This window comes from Dasypus novemcinctus, chromosome 2 (genome assembly GCF_030445035.2).
Source record: "Dasypus novemcinctus isolate mDasNov1 chromosome 2, mDasNov1.1.hap2, whole genome shotgun sequence".
NCBI classification, from domain to species: domain Eukaryota; kingdom Metazoa; phylum Chordata; class Mammalia; order Cingulata; family Dasypodidae; genus Dasypus; species Dasypus novemcinctus.
The window spans coordinates 7,081,736-7,104,895 of NC_080674.1; the positions used below are offsets into that span (position 1 = coordinate 7,081,736).

At 46.5% G+C, this 23,160-nt stretch overlaps 1 protein-coding gene and 1 pseudogene across 1 annotated transcript in view; both read right to left on the reverse strand.

The window, feature by feature from the left end:
* LOC111761325 (uncharacterized) overlaps window positions 1–17,868 on the reverse strand; it is a 31,393-nt gene extending 13,525 nt beyond the window's left edge. Inside the window, exons 1-3 of the mRNA XM_058306382.2 lie at window positions 17,849–17,868; window positions 17,125–17,226; window positions 494–576 (exon numbers count right to left, since the gene is read on the reverse strand). The gene's annotated coding sequence lies outside the window, so the exon portion shown is untranslated. The remainder of the gene's footprint in view (window positions 1–493; window positions 577–17,124; window positions 17,227–17,848) is intronic.
* Window positions 17,869–18,040: 172 nt separating this feature from the next.
* Window positions 18,041–21,414, reverse strand: LOC101414675 (FAST kinase domain-containing protein 3, mitochondrial-like; annotated as a pseudogene).
* Between the last annotated feature and the right edge of the window lie 1,746 nt (window positions 21,415–23,160).

The window sequence follows — 23,160 nt, forward strand, 5'->3', positions numbered from 1 at the left end:
TTATAGAGGGACGTTGAGGCCTCTGCAGTAGCCTCCCTCCACCCTGGGAGTGCATCTTCATCCCAGGTGCTCAGATCAGTGGAGGGAGGACCTCAGCTCTGTCCTCTCCTGCTTGCCCTGGGGATGTCCCTGCCCAGGCAGAACCCTGGGAACCTCGGAGATCCCACCGCCCATCCAGGTGGCATCGCCCCCTCCCCAGGCTTTGGCCTATGGAAGTGTCAACTGGAGAAAGCTGGCCCTGCCCCATGGCAGAGCTCCCTCCATCCTCTTTCCTCTGTGTCCTTGCCACCTCCCTGGTTCTAGGTCCTACTCTGACTCCCAGGACATGATCCCTACCCATTTGGCCAGTGTGTGTGTGTGCGGGTGGTGCTCATGAAGTTCTTTGGGGATCCTGAGAAGAAAACAACTTCATATGGGCAGAAGCAGGCAGGGGTCCCCACGAGTTAGGGGCTGTGCTTTTCAAAGTTTCTGTGCAAGAGGGTTGAGCCCTCACCTCAGATGCCAGAAGTTTCCAGGTCCTCTGGATTCTGCACACCCCATGGGCCTTGAGCTTCACCTTTCTCTGGGTCTCTGTTCCTGAATTGAAAAGTGAGGGGTTGAAAATGGATCTGGGTAAGAAGGTGCTCAGTGAGGACAGGGCCATCCTCCCCCAGCCTGGGAGGACGTGGGTGAGGCCACACTTGGGGCAGTCAGGGTGCTGAGCTCCAAAAGCCAGGAGGTAAAGCACAGCACACAGGGTAGTCGAGCTCATGCCCACAGCAGGGCACACACACACGTCCTTCCTCGGACAGAGGAAGGTACTTGCAATGAACCCCACCTCTCTGGGCATGCACAAGGAACCAGTGGCTGCCTGCCCGACCCCCAGGGCCCGTCTCTGTGCTAGCTCCGCCAGGGGGCCCTGGAACACCCCAAATCCAGCTAGCATCATCTGCCTGAACGTGTCTGGAGTAGAGACTGGTGTCCTAGGAGCCTCATAATGCACTGCCTGTGAGATCCACAGGTGGGCGTGGATCTTCAACGCTGCAGTAGCCAGTGACACCAAGAGGAGGGCAGGGCAGGACCCCTCCCTGCACCACCTTCCCCCAATCCAGATGGTGCAGCTGGGGTGGCAGGTAGTCCAGGAAGGAGGCAGAGCCTCGTGCTGCCCAGAGTGGGATCTGCCCACTGCCGCTTACCAGGGAGCCCCTCTGGCCCCAAGTCTGTTCCCCCTTTTGCAGGGATGCCAGAGGTTCCAGCCCTCAAGGCCCCCAGCTCTCAGGTACTGAGCCCATCCTGCAGGTGGGACAGGGAATCACTGCTCTGTACCGTCATAGGTGCCTGTGCTGCTCTCAGGGGCTTTTCCAGGCCTGGAGACTCCCTGGCCAAGTGGCTCCTGAGTCCAGGCCCTTCAGGATTGCACCTGCCTGGCTTTAGTCCCTACACATCCTCATGGGTTTGGGTCCCTCACCCCCTTTGCCTTAAGGAAACGGAGGCTCTGAGAAGTCACCAGTTTTGGGAGGTAGATCTGAAGTGCCCAGGGCTGGGCAGGTCCCAGGAAGAAGAAGGCTAATGGGAGGGCATGTGCTTGATGGGGAGCTCCCTCAGGGCTGTCTCCCTGATCACACGGGGCTCTGGCACCCAGGGGAGGAGTTTGGGGACTTCACTGCATGGAGGAAAAGGGGGACCCAGTGCAGCAGGACCTAGTGAGCAGGGACCCTTCCACAGCCACACCTAGCATAAGCTGGGATGAGGTCTGCCTCAGGGCCTTCTGGGCACCTGGGGGCTTTGGTGGCTGTCTGCCTCCACAAAGGGGTGAGCATGCTGGTGGAGGCCCAGAGCAGGCTCCTGGTCAGAGCTGTCTTTCAGGAGAAGTTGATTTCCAGAAAGGTGACATCGGGGACATTGGGGGGCTGCCCCCAATCCCACTCCCCTGGAGTTTCTTGTACCTGTCACCATTATCCACGGTGTTGTAGAGAAGGGGAATCTGAATTTCTATCATTTTTGAAGGGAAATTTCTTTTAACTTTAATCGCCTTTCATCTTTCAGGGCCCCATCATACTACAAGATACTGCAATGTATTCTATTCATAAAAATCTTAATATTAGAAATGCCTTTTATTGGGTTTCCATTTTTAAAGCCGAGTTATACACAACGCATAGAAAACAAAATTGCAGAAGAGAATGGTAATGGCTACAAGCCTGGATTTTTCTCTCAGCTGAAAAGCTGTGAGAAGCAGGGGGTGGGGGCAAAGCTAAGCTGTGGACTAATCTCCTTAGCCTCCAGGAGAGGGAAGCAGCAGATCCTGTGTAAGGTGATCAATCAAATGATGGTTAATTTCCTGTCAACTAGAATAGGGAAAGTGATGGTTTGATGAAAAATCATGTTTTCAAAGCTGAACTATTCCTGTGTGTATAAACCTATTTTAAATATGACTTTTTGATTAGGTTAATTCAGTTATGTCTTGACCCAGACGTTAATCTTCTTCCTGGAGTCCTTTATAAACAGGATGAATATGGACATAGTCACAAGAGAGAGAGAAAGGCAAGGAAGTCAGAAGCTGTAAGCAACGACACCCAGCAGAGGGTCTTTGCATGTACAGAGGAGTCCAGGATGGTGCAGCCTGGCTTTGAGGAGAATGTTTATTACCTGACGGGGCCTTGATTGAAACATTTTCATGGCTTCCTCACTACACATGTAACCGAACACACCCCATGGGCAAATTTCCCCAGTCCTGGTATAATGCTGTCAGGGGCCGAGCCGACCAGAACAGTAATGGTGTCCAGTGGTTTGATCCAACAAGCACTGGTCTGATTGTTCCTATGAGGCTGTTTGATCACTTGAACTCATTAGTCAGGTGACTGCACCTGTGCCTGATCATGTCTCCCAGCAAGGCAGGAGCTTGCCTTGAGCTTTGAGGGAAATCTTATTCCACCAATTGAAGGCATTAAGAGAAGAACTGATGGTTGCAGCAGTCAGAAAGAGTCAGGCACCTTCTCCAGGAGAATTCGTTATGAACTTCATTGGGGTTTTCAACTTGCTGCCTGCCATATGGTTCTTGGACTTGCCAATACCCACAATTACATGAACCAATTCATCTTTTAAAAATTCTCTGAATATTTACATGTATTTATCTTGTCTGTTTTGACTAAAGCAGACTTTGGTCCTGAGAATGGTTCTCGTGAAGCAGAGTGTTTAAGATTTCTGAGTTGAGTCTGGCGTTTGACAATTGGTTGTCTAATATTATTTAAGTTTGCTAAAAGCTGCTGGGAGCAATATACCAGAAATGGGTTTGCTTTTGCCCTGAGGACTGATGAGGTTAAAAGCTTATGGTTCTGAGGCCATGAAAGTGTGCAGTCAAGGCATCATCGGGAGACCCTTTCTCCCTGAGCTCAGCTGTGGGCAGTCAGGCACATGGTGTCTCTGCTTGCCACTCCCCTCCCCTCCAGCCTCCTAGCTTCAGCTTCTGTCTGCACCAGCTTCTCTGCGATTCTGTGTTCCTTTCATTTAGGCTTCAGGCTCCTGGGGATGTCACCCTCGGTTTCTGCTTTCCTCTCTATCTCTGAAGCTTTTTTTTTTTTTTTTTTAAAGATTTATTTTTTTTATTTTTTATTTTAATTCCCCTCCCCTCCCCCAGTTGTCTGTTTTCTGTGTCTTTTTGCTGCGTCTTGTTTCTTTGTCCGCTTCTGTTGTCGTCAGCGGCACGGGAAGTGTGGGCGGCGCCATTCCTCGGCAGGCTGCTCCCTCCTTCGCGCTGGGCGGCTCTCCTTATGGGTGCACTCCTTGGGCGTGGGGCTCCCCTACGCGGGAGACACCCCTGTGTGGCATGGCACTCCTTGTGCGCATCAGCACTGCTCATGGGCCAGCTCCACACCGGTCAAGAAGGCCCGGGGCTTGAACCGCGGGCCTCCCATGTGGTAGACGGACGCCCTAACCACTGGGCCAAAGTCCGTTTCTCTGAAGCTTTCTTTGGTATCAGTAGCTTTTTATACCGGACAACAGTAAGAGGTTTCAGACCCAACCTGAGGCACATAAGCTAATCGAAGGCCCTTGTGGCAGTTTGATACGGTTTATGAATTCCAAAAATAGAGTTTGCATTATGTTTATAACCTGATCTGTTCTTCTGGGTTAGGGATACCCTTAGATTGTATTGACTTCAGAGGTTTCAGTTTTACTGGTTTAAATTATGACTAGGGCTTTTATTGGGCCACATCACATAGAAAACAAGAAAGCAGAGGAGACAGTTGGAGTTTTTGAACCTGGAGCCCAGGGAAGAAATCCACAGAGAAACAGATGCATGATGAAAATGATCAGGACTCATTAGACATGGTAGAGTCCCTGGTGCGGCTGGGGCGGCTTGCACCCCGACGCTGACGGGGGGGTTTGGAGGGGTCAGCTGGCTGCAAAGGCGTCTGAGGCTGCGGCAGACAGCCTCAGAGGGGCTCTCAGGCGTGGAGGACGCGCGGCAAGGGGAGAAAGAAAGCCGCGGAGACCAGGTCTGGTACGCAAGTCCGGTTTATTGCGGAAGGGGACATAGCTTTATAGGGTTAGGGACTGCGTGGAAGGATTTGATAGGTGCGGGCGGGTACTGCTTCCTGATAGGTGATTGTAAGCGGTTGCTAGGCAGAGGGCTGGCGGAGAGGTTTGGAATAGGAGAGGGGAAAGGGGGAGTGAGAGCTGGCCGGATGTTGGGCTAGGCGGGAGATAAAAAGGGGGAGGGCAGCACCAGCCAGCCGTTAGCAGCAAAGGCCTAGTCAGGCGTGGTCACCTTATCTAGGCCCAGTGGGCAGAGGCGGTATCACTTCTTGCCGCACCGTTTGCTACTGTGGCAAGCCGGGCGCCCTTCCTCCCACATTTCCCTCTTTGTTTTTATTAAGCTCCTCCGAAAAGCTTGATTTGAGGAGGGAGGGGGACTGTGCCTGTCTTAGGTCGGGATTGCGCCCAGCCGGGCAATGCCCGTGCCACACAGGTGGCCAGTCTTACCCGTCATGGGGAAGCGCGGCAGCAAAAGGCCGTGTCCCTGTCTTAGGTTGACTGGCGGGCCGATCCCGTTGCCCGTCATTGGCTAACCAGTCCAGCGCCTCGATGGAATGTTGGCGGCCTTAGATAAACAGGGTGGGGGAGGGGAAAGGGTAAGGGTAAGGGGTTAGGATGGGCGGTGAGAAGGGGTAGGGGCAGGGGGGCTGGGGCTTGGGTGCGTTGAGAGGCGGCTGGCCATTTGGGGAGGACGGCAATTAATGGAGACTCTTGGTGCGTCTTCGTCGGTGGTGCGGATTCGCTGGTACCGGACCTGGATGGGCTTACTAAGGACAGAGTTAACTTGATTTTTGACAAGCCGGACAATTCGCCTGATGATCCAGGGTCCTAGGGCTAATAGGAGGACAAGGGTGAGGAGCAGGCCTAGAAAGGGGAGAAAGTAAGAAAGGATTTCATTGGGCAGCCCCCAAGAGAAAGACCATCCGGCTTCACGTTCCTGCTTTCTCTTGCGGAGGCCCTCCCTAACTTGTGCGAGGTTATCTCGAATGAGGCCAGAGTGGTTAGCATAGAAGCAGCATTTTTCTCCTAATGCTGCGCAGAGCCCCACTCTTTTAGGAGGAGGAGGTCTAGGCCCCTGTGGTTTTGGAGAACGACCTCGGACAGGGAGTTGAGAGATGTTTCAAGGTGGGCCATGGAAGTCTCAAGGCGGGCGATGTCTGCATCGACAGCTTGCCTAAGGGTTGAAAAGGAATTATCTTGGAGGCTGAGAGCTGCAGCTCCAGTGGCTGCGCCGGCAAGACCTAGAAGGGTGGCAATTGTGATGGCGGTGAAGACTTCCTGTTTCTGCTCGTGCTGCGGGGAGCTGAAGTGCTGCCGGGAGTCAAAGAATTGGTTATCAGTATGAAAGAGAACGCGGGGGGCAATGAGTATGAGCACACAGGTGTCGCTGGTGGAGTTAAGGGTTTGAACATTGAGACATGGAGTGAGGCCGGAGGAAGAACATAGCCATTTGGTGTTATTAGGGGGAATTAGGAACTTGGCGGCTGCATTAGGGGTGTGAGTTAGGCTGCAGAGGGACTGCATGGAGGGGAGAACCTTGCCGCCGATTCTTATTATACAGAGTCCAGTCTGGGAAACTGATCGGAGGGTGAGTCCTCTTTTTGTTTGGTTCCAATTGCAAGAGGTACCGGTGGAGTCTGGGGAGGCGCGATAGGCGCCGTTGGTAGCTATGGCTTCATAGAAGGGAGCCGCGGCGGAGAAGCAGAGCCAGCAACGTTGTGTAAGGTTGGGCTGGGATAAGTTTAAGGAGATAAATGATGCGTTGAGGAGGGCTACAAGAGGGTTGGGGGGTGGCAGGGTTTGGCGGTGGGGAGGATACCTAGTGATGGAAGGATTTAAGGTGGTAGCGGGAGGAGAAGGAGAAACAGAGGGAGGAGGGGGAGGCCGTGTGTGGGGAGGATTGAGAACTTGATTTGGGCCCACAGCGGCAGATTGTGTGTGGATTGAATTTTTCTTTATAATGAAAAAGGCACCGTAATCATAGTTGCTCATGTAAAGTTGGGCTCCCCAGGTGCGGCCCTGTAGCCAGCCTGCATTTTTAGGGTTTTTGACAGTGAGTGTAATGCTGCTCCAGTAGGGTTTAATGCTGCTCCTGTGACTTTTATCCTTAAAAGAAAGGGAGAGGTAGGGGTCCCTATTGGGAGCTCCCGACCATCCGTGGGCCATGGTTTTGCACCCCCAGGAGGGGCAGTAATAGTGCGCTGGGTCATAGCAGCCTCTGGCCGTGGAAGGACAAATATAGAAGCCTGAGACTTCATGATTATAGGGGCCGTCAAGGCCTGTAAGTGAGCTGTATCAACACCGGTGAGTCTTGTGTGTAACGTCTACGAGGGAACTGATGACAGGAAGGTTGGCAAGATTACATATGTGCACTGTGAAGGAGGGAGCACCTGCAGTAATGTTATTAGTGAGGAGCTTTTCCTGCTGCTAAAGAGAGAGTGTCCAGTTAAAGGGCCGATGGCTTATACTAGCCTGGTCCGTAGTGGAGGGGAGCAGAGCCCACATGAAAAGCAGGAGAGAGTGTAGATTTTTAGGTTTTTTGTTTGAAGCTAAGGCGCGGACAGCAAGCTGTACTAGCTGTCCAAGGAGGAGGGTGTCATGAGCTAGGTCTGCGGCCATATTTAGCCTCTCCATCCGATGGGCGAGTGCTCTCATCATTTGTCCTTGGAACCTGCTGCTGGCCGGTGGCGGGTTTGACGTTTCTCCCGGGGATCCAGAGCGGCTGGGAGGCATTTTCTGGAAAGACACAAGCAAACCCTCTGCCTTGGGTGAGAAGGGGACTGGGTCCCTGCCAATTGTTTGTTTCTGGGTCCTTCTAAAACACCATCGGGGCAACTGTTGGTGCGTAGGAGGGGCCCCAATGCTTATGGAGGGGGAAAGACCGTTTTTATCAAAGGAGAGGAGGTTTATGTGAATGAGGCAGGCAGTGATAATGTCGCCTGGTTGACTATGTGGGCGTAGATCCTTCTCTTATTGAATTTGCACTTTGAGCTGGCGGTGGATGCATTCTACTATAGCCTGCCCCTGGGGGTTGTATGGAATGCCGAAGTGGTGAGTAATGTTGTAGAGCTGGAGAAGTGCAGCGAATGAGGAGCTGTGATACTCAGGCCTATTATTGGTTTTAACATCCCAAGGAACCCCCATGAGTAAGATGGCTTGCCGCAATGCTTTAATGCAATGCTTGGCTGTTTCTCCCGGTAAGGGGACAGCGTAGCAAAGGTGAGAAAAGGTGTCGACTGTGACATGGACATACTTGAGGCGCCCAAATGATGGCACATGGGTGACGTCTATTTGCCATCGGGAGTTTGGCTTGAGGCCGCGGGGGTTGACCCCTTGTGGCTGCAACGGTCCAAGCGGCAAGAAGGGGGCGCATGTTTTACAGGCGCGCACCAAATGTTTGCAAGTTTCCTTGGGGAGGCCTGGCAAAAGACGTTGAAGTGAGGCTGCTGAAAAGTGGAACTTAGAATGGAGAAGTTTGGCTTGATTGACCAAGTCTCCGACAGTGGCTATTGTATGGGTGGAGACGGTTTGGTCGGCAGAATTACCCATGGCTAGAGGCCCGGGCAGCCCTGAATGGCTGCGAATATGAGAAATGTACTATGGCTGTGTGCGGAGCTTGAGCTCTCGCTGCAAGGCACGGAGTGCTTGATCAATGGGCGTGTCACGTGGAAAGAAAACAGCATGGGCAATAACTGAACAAACTTGCAGGGCGTACTGACTATCAGTGAAGATGTTGACGGGCTCATTGCCGTGGTGTTGGAAGGCAGTGAGGATGGCTAGTAGCTCGCCCACCTGAACCGATCCGGGATGGGTTTGGCAGTAAACGGTTGGCAAGTCACGGCTGGGAGAGTAGGCAATATAAGTAAACTTGGTCTTAGAGGCGTCCGTGAAGACAGTAGTGGAGTTGGAGAGAGGCTTGGAGCCAGGGAAAGGGTGGTATAGTGGGGAGAGGGGGAGCCTTGTGAGGCCCTGGAGCAACTTGTGTGTGTGGGGGTAATGGCAGTTAAAGGTCCCGTGGAAGATTTCTAGAAGAATTTGAGCACAGGGGTTTTCGGAGAAAAGGGCAGTGGTGTGCTTATCAGTAAGGCATACATATTCAGAATCAGAGACAATATTCAAGGACTCTTAAAACATTTGTAAAACTTTAATGATGGCTCAAAGCTCTGTGCACTGAGCAGATGAATAAGGGAGTTGGCTAAACCTGTTCTTTTTGGAAAGTAACACATGCTGTTTTTTTTTTTTTTTATGCTGCATTTTCATTACTATTACTATCAGTAAATACTGTACAAGATGGTTGGGCTATGCACATAGCCTTGAAAAGCACTGCAAAAGTTTATTGTTGGGTTCTTTACAGATAAAGGAATGCAGCTGGCTTGATTTGTCCAAGAAGACATTAAAGAAAGTCTTAGGAAGTTTTAAAACAAAGTGATAGCCATGTAACTGGACTTTAACTTTTTGCAACAAACTAGCAGTATTTGGGATTACTGCATACTAGTGTTGTTACTTTAATCTATGGTAAGGGGTTGTTTTTGTGACATATACTCTTTTATAATAATTAAAACTATAATTAACCATATTGTACTTTTCTTTAATATTATGCTGAAATATTGGTAACTTTATACACTTTTAAACATTCATAGAAACCTTTTATCCATACGACTTTAATTAATAGAGGGTTTAAGGGAAGAAAAAGTTGTTAATTTTATAACACTGTAAAACACCTTTATTTAGCTTATAACATATTAAATGAACTTAATTATTACTTTAATTTTTCTTTCAAGGTAAAAGAACAAATCTCTTATAATTAGTTTGGAACAAAAGGCCACTGTTCAGGATTAGGTCTTGAGAAAGCAGTTTTGAACGTTATGTTCCTTTAAGAGATAAAACTTTCTTTCTTGGAACACCGAGGAAAGGAAACAATAAGCACAAGAAACATTAGATAGACTTTCTTTGTATACTGACTGAGGATAAGAACTTTTATCAAAACAGATTAATGGTGAGAGGCCTTGAGAAAGAACAAAAATTTTCAACTTTGCATCAGCATACTACCCGACACCAAAGCTTGTAAAATTTTATAGATAGACCCATTAAATTTTATTTAACTTTAACTGTAAAAATTCTTTGTCCATTAATCTTCTGCAGTTTTAGCATTCACTCAGGTTTCGTCCTATACTCTACTTTTTCCAATAGTCAATTATTTTATTTCAGGACAAAATTATTTTCTGTTTCCTTAATAATAAAAACACATTCCATATAGCCTATATCAAAGTTATCAAGCAAACCTCTTATAACAATACTGTGAACATTAAACAAGCTTGTTGAAATAATGAACTTTTCTTTAAATACTTAGTAGCATGCAATATTGGCCATTTGTATAGAGCTCTTTTATAAATTTTTATTAATTTATATTTACCATCCGGAGGTATCAAAATATACACTGACATTGAACGAACAGACAAACACAGAACAATCACAACACAGTAACAGAAACATACAGTTTACAATTAATTCATAATTCTTAGTTTCTTAGTATAGCTGCTTTTAAATACTCTGTTATATAGCACATTTTAGATTGTACCTTTCAAGATTTCCTCTGGAATCCATGCGGCCTGCAACACGAAAGCCTGTGCTCGGAAACATTCCTATCAGTTATCAGCAATCAGCTAAAATAACTTGAGAAGCAGTTAGGCAGACCATTAGCACACATTTTTGGATAATTACTGTAAGACTATACTGAGACTTGAAGTTCAGGAGTAAACTATTGATTTAAAACTGAAAATTCCTTTTTAAACCTTGATAAAAATTTTGTACTAATTTTAATATCTTGGTTAAAGAAGTCCAATTAGAATTAGCATGGAAATAAAACAGAACATAAATGTTGCCACGTTTTTCTCTCATAGCTACATTGTCATGTAGATAGTAGGGAGCCTGAGGAGTTGTGAAAAGGGTGGGCGGGCGTTTGCTGGAACAGAGTTGATTGCCTTATAAGCTTGTGTGGATTTTCGGGCTTGTGCTGGCCTTGTTGATAGGCGGGGCCAATTTCAGATAGGTATCAGGGTCCGAGAGATTGGCAGTGGAAAGCCAGGGGTTGAAGGGGACCAGTAGATCCCAGTAAGCCTGGAGTTGCCTGCCCGAAACTTTGCATTGGTGGCAGGCTAGTAGGCCAGCAAGCGCTCTGACTTGCGGCGCTTGGCGGGAAGATAGACGCCCGCCCATTTTTCTGCCGGGGGCCGATAACGGGGGTCCTTACCTTGAGAGCGCGGCGAAGGGGTGGGAGCGAGGTCCCACGGGGGTGAGGCAGCGGTCACGTTGGACCGGACTTGAACTGCCACCACGTTGGGGCGCCAGTTGCGGCTGGGGCGGCTTGCACCCTGACGCTGACGGGGGGGTTTGGAGGGGTCAGCTGGCTGCAAAGGCGTCTGAGGCTGCGGCAGACAGCCTCAGAGGGGCTCTCAGGCATGGAGGACGCGCGGCGAGGGGAGAAAGAATGCCGCGGAGACCAGGTCTGGTACGCAAGTCCGGTTTATTGCGGAAGGGGACATAGCTTTATAGGGTTAGGGACTGCGTGGAAGGATTTGATAGGTGCGGGCGGGTACTGCTTCCTGATAGGTGATTGTAAGCGGTTGCTAGGCAGAGGGCTGGCGGAGAGGTTTGGAATAGGAGAGGGGAAAGGGGGAGTGAGAGCTGGCCGGATGTTGGGCTAGGCGGGAGATAAAAAGGGGGAGGGCAGCACCAGCCAGCCGTTAGCAGCAAAGGCCTAGTCAGGCGTGGTCACCTTATCTAGGCCCAGTGGGCAGAGGCGGTATCACTTCTTGCCGCACCGTTTGCTACTGTGGCAAGCCGGGCGCCCTTCCTCCCACACCCTGGGAAGACAGATGCGCCTCTTTCCCGATTATCTAGAGCTGTCCTTGTGGACAGCCCACAGCCGAGCCTAGAGAGAAACCCTCCCTGGGAGACATACAAGACTTATCCCAGTCTCCAGCTGATATTGGAAGAAGCTGGGGCCACAGAGCCTTAAGGGGAAGAGGAAGCCTGAACACTTGCAGATGTTGACAGTCATCTTGCTCCAGCAAGTAGCAATAGATTTCTGTGAGGGAAGTAACTATGCTCTATGACCTTGGTGACTAGAAGCTCCTACCCTAAATATATACCTTTATAAAAGCTAGCAGATTTCTGGTATTTTGCATTAGCATCCATTTGGCTGAGTAATAAAGCCCTTTCATGAAGAAATTTCATCCAAACATCTCACCTACAATACGTTTACATGCATAAGAATGATTAGCCATAAGGACACGACTCTTTGAGTTCCACAAAATCTCCAACTGTCACACCCCACCCGCTGGACCTCAGAAATACACATGCAAAATACATTCATTCCACCACAATATTTCAAAAGCCTTAACTCATTTTAGTAAGTTTTTAAGTACAAAATCTCACTGAAACCAGTTATAGGTGCTTCTCCCCTTCCATAGTTGAACCTCTCTGTAGTCCAAAACATCTTCAAAAAGGAAACCCAATATATTGCTAGGTAGCATTAATAGAAAAATTGAATATAGTGATGGGTTTAAAGGTTAGATATAGAATACAAAGAAATTTAGAAAAATTAAATAAGGGGAAAATAAATTGGGATATTACAGAAATGAAAAAATGAAAAAGCTGTGTCTGACATTTTGCTTTCATCACTGCTACAGGTGTTGCCATGTATGTACAGTGGTAAGGCAGTTTCTTCCATTTCTTCTTTAGTGTCTACCTCCTTTCTTTCTTTCTTTTTTTTCTTGATTATTAAGTTTCTCTTGACATAAATTTTAGGTCACAGTAATTCACATATCCAATATATGGTTGTCACACATATCCAATATCAAGGGTGGCCAGTGTGGCTGCTGATGGTCAGAAGAGGGAAGAAGAGATATGGTGTGGGGGCATTTTCAGGATTTGGAGTTGTCCTGGGTGGTGCTGCAGGGACAGATGCTGGACATTGTGTGTCCTGTCATGGCCCACTGGGTGTACTGGGGCAGAGTGTGGACTACAATGTGGACCACTGTCCACGTGCTGCAGCAGTTCTCCAGAATTCACCGGGTACAGTGGATTTGCCACAATGGTGGAAGAGTTTGCTGATGTGGGAGAGGTGGCATGGGTGTGGTAGGGGGTATCTGGGGACCTCATTTTTTTAAATGTAACATTAAAAATAAAATAAAGCAGAAAAAATAAAATAAAATAAGTTATACGCATATCATCTATCCTGGGGCAAAAACTGCCCTCTGTTGTGGAACTGTGGAACTTAAAAATTAAGTTAACTGCCTCCATTCTACAAATGAGGGACTTTTATAAAAGAACAATTCCCCTTTCCATAGGGAGAAATGGAAAGGAAACAGGGTCACAGGTCCCAAAGAGTTCCACAAAGCTGCAGGCCCAAGGAATTGGGTTGAGGGCTGGGGGAAACAATTGAATATGGGAGAATGTCAAGTATATGGTTGAAGCTATAATGTTGAGAAAACTCTTTAGAAAATATAATAAGGAAGGATTATGTGTTCAAGGTTCTTAAGGCTGGGGCATCTGGTACAGGGGAAAGCTTCTAGGAAGTGTGCGAGTGCCCATGTTGTCACAGTGTGTTCCATCATAGGGAGGAAACCCGTACAATGACTGTGAAGTTGTAGCCACATCTTGGGGAGTCCTGATGTTCCCAAATAGAGGGCATTGGGTCTCTCGAGAGAATCGGTGGCTCCCAATTAGTTCAGGCAGTCTAGTATGTCAAGCCCTCAGCATAGTTACAGTATTTGTAAATCTGGTCCCTCAAGTAGTGAAGATTGTTTTTCACTGGTGGCCCTGCGGGGAATGGGAGAGAGGTATAGAATAGACATCAGCAGGGCAACTGGGGGGCAAAGGAAGTGCTCCACCAGATCATGCAATGGTGGATATAGGACATGTTGACTTACACCAAAAGTGAATAAAAGTCTATAAGCTAAAATGTAAACCATAATACAGAACATAAGGAAGCTAAAAATTTAGAAACTTGTACAGCCTAAAATAGAAACCATGATGTAAGCCAAAATGGAAGCATGGTTAGTAGCTAAGTTTCAAAATCTGTACATCAGCTACAGCAAATATAACATGAAAAGTAAGAAGATCATGGCTGGGGAAAGGGGAAAGGGTTTGATGTTGGATATAGGGGAGTCCCCTATACTGTGAATTACTGTGATCTAAAACTTTTTTGAAGACAAAATTTAAAAATTAGGAAAAAAAAGGATGTAGGCAGTGAGGAAGAAATGAAAGAAAGCGTCTTGCCAATGTACATACAGACAACACCTGTTACAGTGATGAAAGGCAAAATGTTTGAAAGAAAGCTTTGTAATATTTTTCATTTTAATAATGCACCAATTTATTTTTACTTTATTTTAATATTTCTAAATTATTATGTATTCTATTTCTAAACTTTAAACCCATCAGTCTATTTCAATTTCCTATTAATTGAATTTGGCAATATATTAGGCTTCATTGTTGAAGAAGTTTTGGACCACAGAGAGGTAACAACTATGGCAGGGGAGCAACACTGATATGGGGAGTTATTGATGGGGGCACATGAGTGGGGGCAGTTCTCCAGGGCATGTATATAGGGGACATAAAAATGTTCTGATCTATGTTGGATATTTTTATAGTAGTTAAGAGTTACAAATGTCAACTGAGGGAGTGCTAGTTCCTACCCAGTGGAACTCTGTCACATTGCCCAATAGAACAACAATAATCCCCCAAGTGTAATGGCAAAGGCCGGAAAAGAAGGATGGTTCAATAATGAGCCCTTGATGCTGATGACTATGGTTATGAGCCTGTGTGCCTGAAATAGAAACTAGGCCTGTTACTGCAGGATGCCTAAAAGTTACCTCCTGAGAGCCTCCATGTTGCTTACATGTGGCTACTCTTTAGCTAAACTCAGCATGTAATTGTATTACATTCCACATCCCCCCACCCCCCCCCCACCCCCAGCATGGGACATGACTCCCGTGGTTGAGCCTCCCTGGTGCTGAGGGATTACTACCAATCACTAACTGGTGATGTAAAAAAAGACACCTTGAATAAAAGGGCCAACTCAGACCGGCAGAATATCTCAGCCTACATACTGGATCATGTGTTAAGAACTCCTTTTTGGCCTTAAATAAAAGGGGGAAATGGCAAAGACAAATAAGTTTATATGACTGAGTCTTCCAAAAAGAGTCAGGAGGTCATCAGAGGGGTCAGGCTTACGCTCACCTCAGCAGGACCCCAGAGAGAGACAAAGTAGGTACAACCCTAGGTGCCGGTTCTCCTGAAGGCAATGGAGAACAAGAGTATACAGACATGGCAGATGGATTTGGAGTTCTGTGCCATATCAGAGGGCCCTACTTTGGAATTTGTGCTCCTGAGTGTAATGGAGCTGGACTCTGATGCGACCTTCCTGCACATGCCTCTTCTGTCACAATACTGAAAGAGTAATTTATAAAAATATAACCCAAACTCTATACTTCCTGGTATGGTCTTACCAATATGATATAAAGGAACCAAAGGCATTCTGAATAAAATTTTGCTAATTGTTTGAAAAAATAAAAGGCACCTATAATACAAAACCTGGTTTCCAATGAATAAAGAAATATTTAGAAGTCACTAAGCGTAGAAATAAGCAGTAATTCAATGTCAAAAATGCCAGTCACTCCCGGGGATGAGCCTCCCTGGCATGGAGGGATTCCTACCGAGCACCAGCTGATGGTGTAACTAACAAAGGACCATGAACAAAGAGGTCAACTCAGACTAGCAGAATATCTCAGCCTACATGTAATATCAGGTGTTAAGAACTGCTTTTTGACTTTGGATAAAAACAGGGGAAATGGGAAGGACAAGTGATTTTACATGGCTAAGAGTCTCCAAAAAAGAGTCGGGAGGTCATCAGGGGGTGATGCTTATGCATGCCTCAGCAGGGTACCAGAGACAGCCAAGGTAGATGGAAACCCAGGTGCTGGTTCTCCTGAGGGCTGCAGCGACCTTCAGGTTCTAGAGTCAAGGCAGATGGCTTTGGAGTTCAGGGCCATGTCAGTTGGCCCTACTTTGTTTGTGTTCCTGAGTGTGATGGACTTGGACTCAGATATAACCTTTCTACACGTGCCTCTTCTGTTACTTTTACTGGACCTGTACTTGGCATTTGGGTTGGTGTATACTCAGGACACCTGAATCTCTGAACTGTACATGTGATGGCCAGGCCCTGGGCCTCAGCAGACTTGCAGGTCCTACCCTCTGGTTTGTTGGACTTACCCTGTCCAGCTGACAGGGAGGTGAAGAGGGTCAACCACCACACCTGGGCGCCAAGAGTGCCTATAGCTACAAGCAGGAGAATTGCATCCATCATCCATGTGGAATCTAAACCCCCTCTTGATGTACAAGGGGGCTGGACATACTAATCCCAGGGTCCACAGGATGGAGGGATAGAGTATGGATTAGAATGGATTTCCTGGTGTTCTGCTGGGAACTACAGGGATTGGTAAGGGAAGAAATTGTAGTAGTGATGTGGAGAGGGTGGCCACGGTGGCTGCTGATGGTAGGGAGAGGGAAGAAGAGATATGGTGTGGGGGCATTTTCAGGGTTTGGAGTTGTCCTAGGTGGTGCTGCAGGGATGGATGCTGGATGTTGTGTGTCCTGTCATGTCCCACTGCGTGGACTGGGGGAGAGTGTGGACGTCAATGTGGACCCCTGTCCATGGGCTGCAGCAGTTCTCCAGAACGTATTTGCCGGGTGCAGTGGATGTGCCACAATGATGGAAGAGTTTGTTGATGTGGGAGGGGTCGTATGGGTAAGGTGGGGGGTATATGGGGACCTCATATTTTTTTAATGTAACATTTAAAAGAAAATAAAGAAGACAAATAATCCCAGTCTCATAAGGTGGGGAATTTATTTTTTGTTATTTATTTTTTTAATGTTACATTAAAAAAATGTTACATTAAAAAAATATGACATCTCCATATACCCCCCACCCCTCTCACCCCACACCTCCCCCCATAACAACAATCTCCTCCATCATCATGAGACATTCATTGCACTTGGTGAATACATCTCTGAGCACCGCTACACCTCATGGTCACTGGTCCACACCATAGCCCACACTCTCCAACAGTCCACCCAGTGGGCCTTGGTAGGACATACAATGTCTGGTAACTCTCCCCACAGCACCACCCAGGACAACTCCAACCCCCAAAAATGCCCCCACATCACATCTCTTCCTGGTGGGGAAAGTTTTCATGTCATGGGGGTGCCCGTAGTGAATGAGGCACCAGAATCCCTTAATCTGAAATAGTCTCATGTAAAACCAGCCTGCTGGACGCCCCACATCTTAAAGGTGTCTGTCTGGCCCTGGCCCAGGCCCATGAGGGAAGCTGCTCGTTGTTCATCGTCCCCACCCTAAGGCCAGGCGAGGGCACTGCTGCAGCTTCTAGGTGTCAGCGCAAGGGGGTCGGAAGGCCCCAGGTGCACACCTCTCTGTGGAAGGAGTCCCTGGGCCTTTGGGGCCCAGGGTGAACCTCAAGCTGGAAAACTGTGTCCCAAGGTAGGGGCCTTGATGCTGGGGATGTCATTCTGCCTGTGGAAGTCAGCCCTCACCTGATGGGTGCAGCCATGGTCGCAGGTCAGCAGCTCGACGGGCTGGTGGATGCGCTTCCCGTAGGGGGAAGACATCAGCACCCAAACGGGCTGTCCGTGCTCCTGTGGGGGATCATCAACATGCTGCCATCAGCAGGGGAATGCCAAGGCAGCTGCCTGAATCCCACCAAGGGGCGCCAGATGGACGCACACCTACACCCCACCATGGTGCACCAGGTAGGTGCCTGCACACCTGCACCCTGCTTAGTTGTGTCATGTGAGTGCCCATGTACCTGCACCCTGTCGTGGTGCACCAGGTGGGTCCACCCTGGACCCTCACAGGCTACTCTGAAGCCCGTGGGCCCCTTTACCATGCGAGCCTCTGGGCCTCTGCTCAGAACCCACCAGTGTCCACAGGTCCCTCCAAGGTGACAGCAAAGCTCTTCAAGTGCCTTCAGGCTCTGCGGCGTGGGCCCACCTCCCTCTGACCACTCCTGCATGTCCTGTGTCCCTCTCCCCTCTCCCAGCTGCTTCCTGTCCACCTTTCTTCCTGCCCTGACCCTCCTTCTTGCCCCAAACACACAGGGCTCCTTCCAGCTCCAGCAGTGTGGGGGTTCCCCTTATGTAATCAGCTAGAGGTCTTAAAAGGCAAAACTAAATAAGGATTTCAGAAACCAGAAACAATTTTTGCCCCTACTTCCATCACTTCCCCAGGGACTATGGAATTACCAGACTTCGCAATCACCTTTATCAGAGTGTCCAGCTTTGAACCTGCCCTTCAGAATTTGAAGTTCCTAGTGCCATGGTCACATGAGCCAATTCCTAAAAGAATCAATATATAAGTAATATAAAATAATATATAAGCATGTAACATATAAAGATATATTTATAATATAAATTAATGTAATAACTGTAAACACTATATGTTGTCAGTAGGAGTGCTCTGGAGAACGCTGACTGATACAGTGGGGAACTGTATAATGAAGGCATCAGGCTGATAATAAAGGAGCCCATGGATCCATCTTTAATCAGCATCAGTAAAAGGGGACAACCAGATTTTATGGTATGAAGCAAAGGAAATAGCACCACCTGTGAAGTATCCTCTGAAAATTTCAACCCAAATCTATGCGAGTCTGTAGATCTAATTTTCAGCTTGACAGGAAAGAGAGAAATAGAGGAGCAAATTAAATAACATGAAATAAAAGATATGGGGCACTCCGTAGAACAACTGATCCAATTTCCCCAATAAACTGGTGATATGAAAACTAGATGAGGTAGGGGTACAGTTACAGAAGAAACTAAACATCTAAACATAACACTTAAAAGTAATGTGTGGCCTTTGGATCCTGATTCAAACAAATCAACAGATAAAAATATACTTTTTGAGATAGCATGGGAAGTTTAGACTATGGACTCAGAAAAATTAGAATTTATAGAGTTCAGAGATTCATATTGTTTTAATCAAACGGCTCTTGTGTGCACTAAAACCCTTTAAAACCCTCGAAGTGAATCAAGCAGCACTAAGACTTATACACCTTCAACCCTTGAAACCGTGGAGAAATCTCATACAGCAGGAAGTGGTCCTACAGGATGAGACAGAAATGGGGCCAATTTATCAAAGAAAAGGCTTGCTGTCACACCTAGTTCCAAGTAAATGAAAGTTTTCCTTTTAATAAGGTTATGGAGACAGGTCAAAAGAGAAGCAACTTAGTTTTCAGAAGGGGCACAAGAAAACTGTTTGCCTTCAGTGAAATAATGCCATATGCTTTTGTTTTTACCTTATAGAAAGGACATTCTAGGACTGAGGATAAGTACAGTTGTGTCAGTTGTGCCAGACTCAATCTGTCCAGATATGATTCTTCACCTGAAATAAAAAAGCATCCCAATCAGCTATGTTTGAATTTTGGTACATGTAATGAAAAACATCATGAACACACCACAGGAATTCATTCATTCCAGAAGCGTGATGGACTTTTAAGTGACGCTACAAAATGAATTTGTTAGAATTAGGCCGTCATGCTTGCTTGACCAGTGACATCTCATTTTGACTTCTACAAGTCCTAGTTCCTAACTTCTGTTATTGGGATTAGTGGAAATCTTTAAGCGCAGCGATCCAGCAGTGTGACATATCTGAAGTCAAGATTGTCAGTGCCATCCTTGCAAAGGATTAGAATTGCTCTCAACCTACAGCATATTACTCTGTTTCATGATCACCATATCCCCAGAGAACACAGCTCCTCAGCTAGGGCAGCAGCATCTGTTTACCCAAAACTGCTTTCCTCCCTCCAGAAGATGCTCTCGCATTCTTTAACCTGGGTTGATAGCCTGCCACTTCAGACATTTTCTTGGGAAAAATAGGGAAGCAAAACAAAGGCACAGCATCACTCAATGTAACAGGTGCACAGGCCTCAAAGCATCACAAGTTCCTTTTTCCACTCTCAGAAGTCATAACCAACTCACCTTGCAGCCACTGTAGAAAATAAGGGATAAATAGTTTTGCCATCAAGTCGACTGGATGGTGTTCAATAAGCAAACATGAATGGAGAAATCTCAGTAGGATTCTGGGTGGAAAAGAATTGAAATGTGTGAAGAGAATATTTTCTAGCTTCTTAAAGCAGAGGCATTGCGTGGTAAATAACTGAGCTTTCCAAATGGTTCAATTAACACAGAAATCTGAGTAAGTGAAAACTTTACCGATTTCCAAGATTGGCTTTGAAAGAAACAATCTTCTACTGCAGTACTCCATAATTTTGCTGACAATTTGAGGATTCAAAGAATGATAAAGTACAGCTATGTTTTGCTCCAAGGCCTTTGTAAAAAGTCTGTCCATGTGCCAAATTAAATGAAACCTCTCAGATTTTACTTAGCTCTTCATTAGTGAAAGTAGAGAAATGCCTAACAGCATATTTACCCAATTTTATAACCAGAGGACGTGCCTGAGTTTGCTAAAGGACCACTAAGGCCCTGAGCATTTGGCTGATCCATGTAGGACTCAGTTGGGAATCTAGTGACACAGCATAGTTGTTCATCTTATTTAAAAACATCTGGCGATGGTCTGCTTTTTCAGGACATGCCTGGAATAGTCTATAGGAGGTCCCCATATCCTTAGTGGTCAATGTTTCTAAATTTTCTTATTTTTTCCTTTTTTTCTTTTTAAAAGATTTATTTATTTATTTATTTCTCTCCCCTGACCCACCCAGGTTGTCTATTCTCTGTGTCTATTTGCTGCATCTTGTTTCTTTGTCCGCTTCTGTTTTTGTCAGCAGCACGGGAATCTGTGTCTCTTTTTGTTGTGTCATCTTGTTATGTCAGCTCTCCTTGTGGGTGGTGCCATTCTTAGGCAGGCTGCATTTTCTTTCAAGTTGGGTAGGCTCTCCTTACGGGGCGCACTCCTTGCGTGTGGGGCTCCCCTACACAGGGGACACCCCTGCATGGCACGACACTCCTTGTGTGCACCAGAACTGGGCATGGGGCAGTTCCACACAGGTCAAGGAGGCCCAGGGTTTGAACCACGGACCTCCCATGTGGTAGATGGACAACCTAACCACTGGGCCAAGTCTGTTTCCCTCCAAATTTTCATCTTGCAGTTGACATAGAATCAATTCTACTGTCACACAACCTGGACCCGGCAGTTTTATCAGACTTTCTACAAGAATACAGAAATTGTGAACTTCCAGGCTACCCTTTGTGAGATTACTCTGGCACTCTGCCACCAGGCTCACTAACAAGCCAGTTGAGGATCCCCATGCAACAGGATCAGAGCTTGCAAAGCAGTCACTGAACCAGCGTTTGACAGATGTGAGGGATCTTGTTCAAAATGAAAGCATAAAGCTTTGAATGTGTTAACCTCTAAGATTTCTTTTGGCAGCTTATTGTTGCCATCTTTGTTTTCCACTTTGCATATCCACTGCAAAGCTCTTGCTGCCCCAGTATCAGGCAAAGTGTCTAATGTGCTTATAAAATTTAACACTTCTTTTGATGAAGTGACATTGCTTAGTTTCCTGTAAAATATCTCTTCATCCATGTTGTCAGTATTTTCTTCCAGCCTCATCCAGTCCCATACTTGAGAAAACACTGGCTCACCAACTGGATCGGGGTCATTTCCATTTTCTGAATGGAACTTTTTACAACAGGCATGATGGAACCTGACCCTGGAAGGCATCAACTGTTGTGAAAAGAGCAACGGACACGGATGCACTTTGGCTGCCTTGTGAACATGATTTGCAGCTTGATGTTTCAGACCAGCCACAGCTCTGTGTGCTAGACAATCCAACAAATGACAAAGTTCCTCCACAAGGTGAGTAAAGCCATGCCTTCGGATTCTCAACTCCTCTTGATCTATACCTAAATGAAAACAAACAAAACATGGTCAAATACATGGAGAACAAGACTCGCCCAACATCACTAAAATAATTACAGGGAAAGCAGATGAGATACATGAAGCCCAGTTTACACAGCTAGTTACGAAGTTGATGAGATTTCAACTCACAGCCTAGCTCTTAGCCATGCCTCCTATGTACATACATAAAGGTGGAAGGAAGGAATTGCGTTTGCTCTAAAGTAAATTTACTCACTGCAGTCTTCTTGGATCTACACTTCATAGACTGCTGCCCACACCTGCAGCTCCATCCCTGCCCCAGGCATGGGAGAAAGGGATGTGAAGCTTCATCAGTCTCTCTGGGCAACTACCGTCTAGGCCTGCGCTTGGATTAGTCCACACAGCTGTGCCTCTGTCCCTACCATGGCAAAGGAGAAAGTTGGAAGAAGCTTCATTGGTCCCTGGTGCAATGCGGGCAGCTTGAGCCTCCATAGCTTACTCCAACAATTACATGCTTGGCTCCTACTGCACAACCAGCAAGGGGAAAGGAGAGGAAGCCCTAAACTAAAGAGAAAAACTGCACCCAGAAAAAATACTCTAGTAAGTGAGAATGCAGACACCAACAAAAAATTACATTCCACAGCAATAAACAGGAAACTATGGCCTAGTTAAAGAAACAAGATAAACCTCCAGATGACATAAAGGAGTTGAGACAATTAATTACAGATGTTCAAGCAAATCTTAATAAATTCAATGAGATGGCTAAAGAGATTGAGGATATTAACAAGACATTGGATGAGCACAAAGAAGAATTTGAAAGCGTACATAGAAAATAGCAGATCTCATGGGAATGAAAGGTGTAATCAATGATTTTTAAAATATTGGATTCATATGATAGCAGATTTGAGGGGGCACAGTAGAGGATCAATGAGTTCGAAGAAATGGCCTCTGAAAGTGAACATAGAAAAGAAAAGATGAAGAATGGAAAAAATTGAATAAGGTCTCAGGGAACTAAATGAGAGCAAAAGGCATGCAAACACACATGTCCCAGAAGGAGAAGAGAAGGGAAAAGGGGCAGAAGGAATATTTGAAGAAATAATGGTAAAAATTTCCCAACCCTATTGAAGGACATAGATATCCATGTCCAAGAAGCACAACGTACTCCCATCTGAAAAATTCCAAATAGCCCAACTCCGAGACACATACTTATCAGAATGTCAAATGCCAAAGACAAAGAGAGAATTCTGAGAGCAGCAAGAGAAAAGCAATGCATAACATGTAAGGGATGTCCAATAAGATTAATGCAGATTTCTTACCAGAAACCATGGAGGCGAGGAGACAGTGGTCTGATATATTTCAGATACTGCAAGAGAAAAACTTCCAGCCAACAATATTATATCCACCAAGACTGTCTTTCAAAAATGAGGACTAAATGAGAATATTCACAGATGAATAGAAACAGAGAATTTCTAAGCAAGAAACCAGGATTTCAGGAAATATTAGAGGGTGTGCTACAGCCTGAAAAGACAGGAGAGAGAGACCTGGGAGAGAGTCTAGAAATGAAGATTGTCAATAAAAGTAACTAAAGTAGTGAAATAAAATAGGTAAAACGCAAATCGTCAGGAATAAACTTAACCATTGGTATAAAGCAGTTGTATTCAGAAAACTGCAACTCAGTGTTAAAACAAATCATAAAAGCCCTAAATAACTGGAAGAACATCCCATACTCATGAATTGAA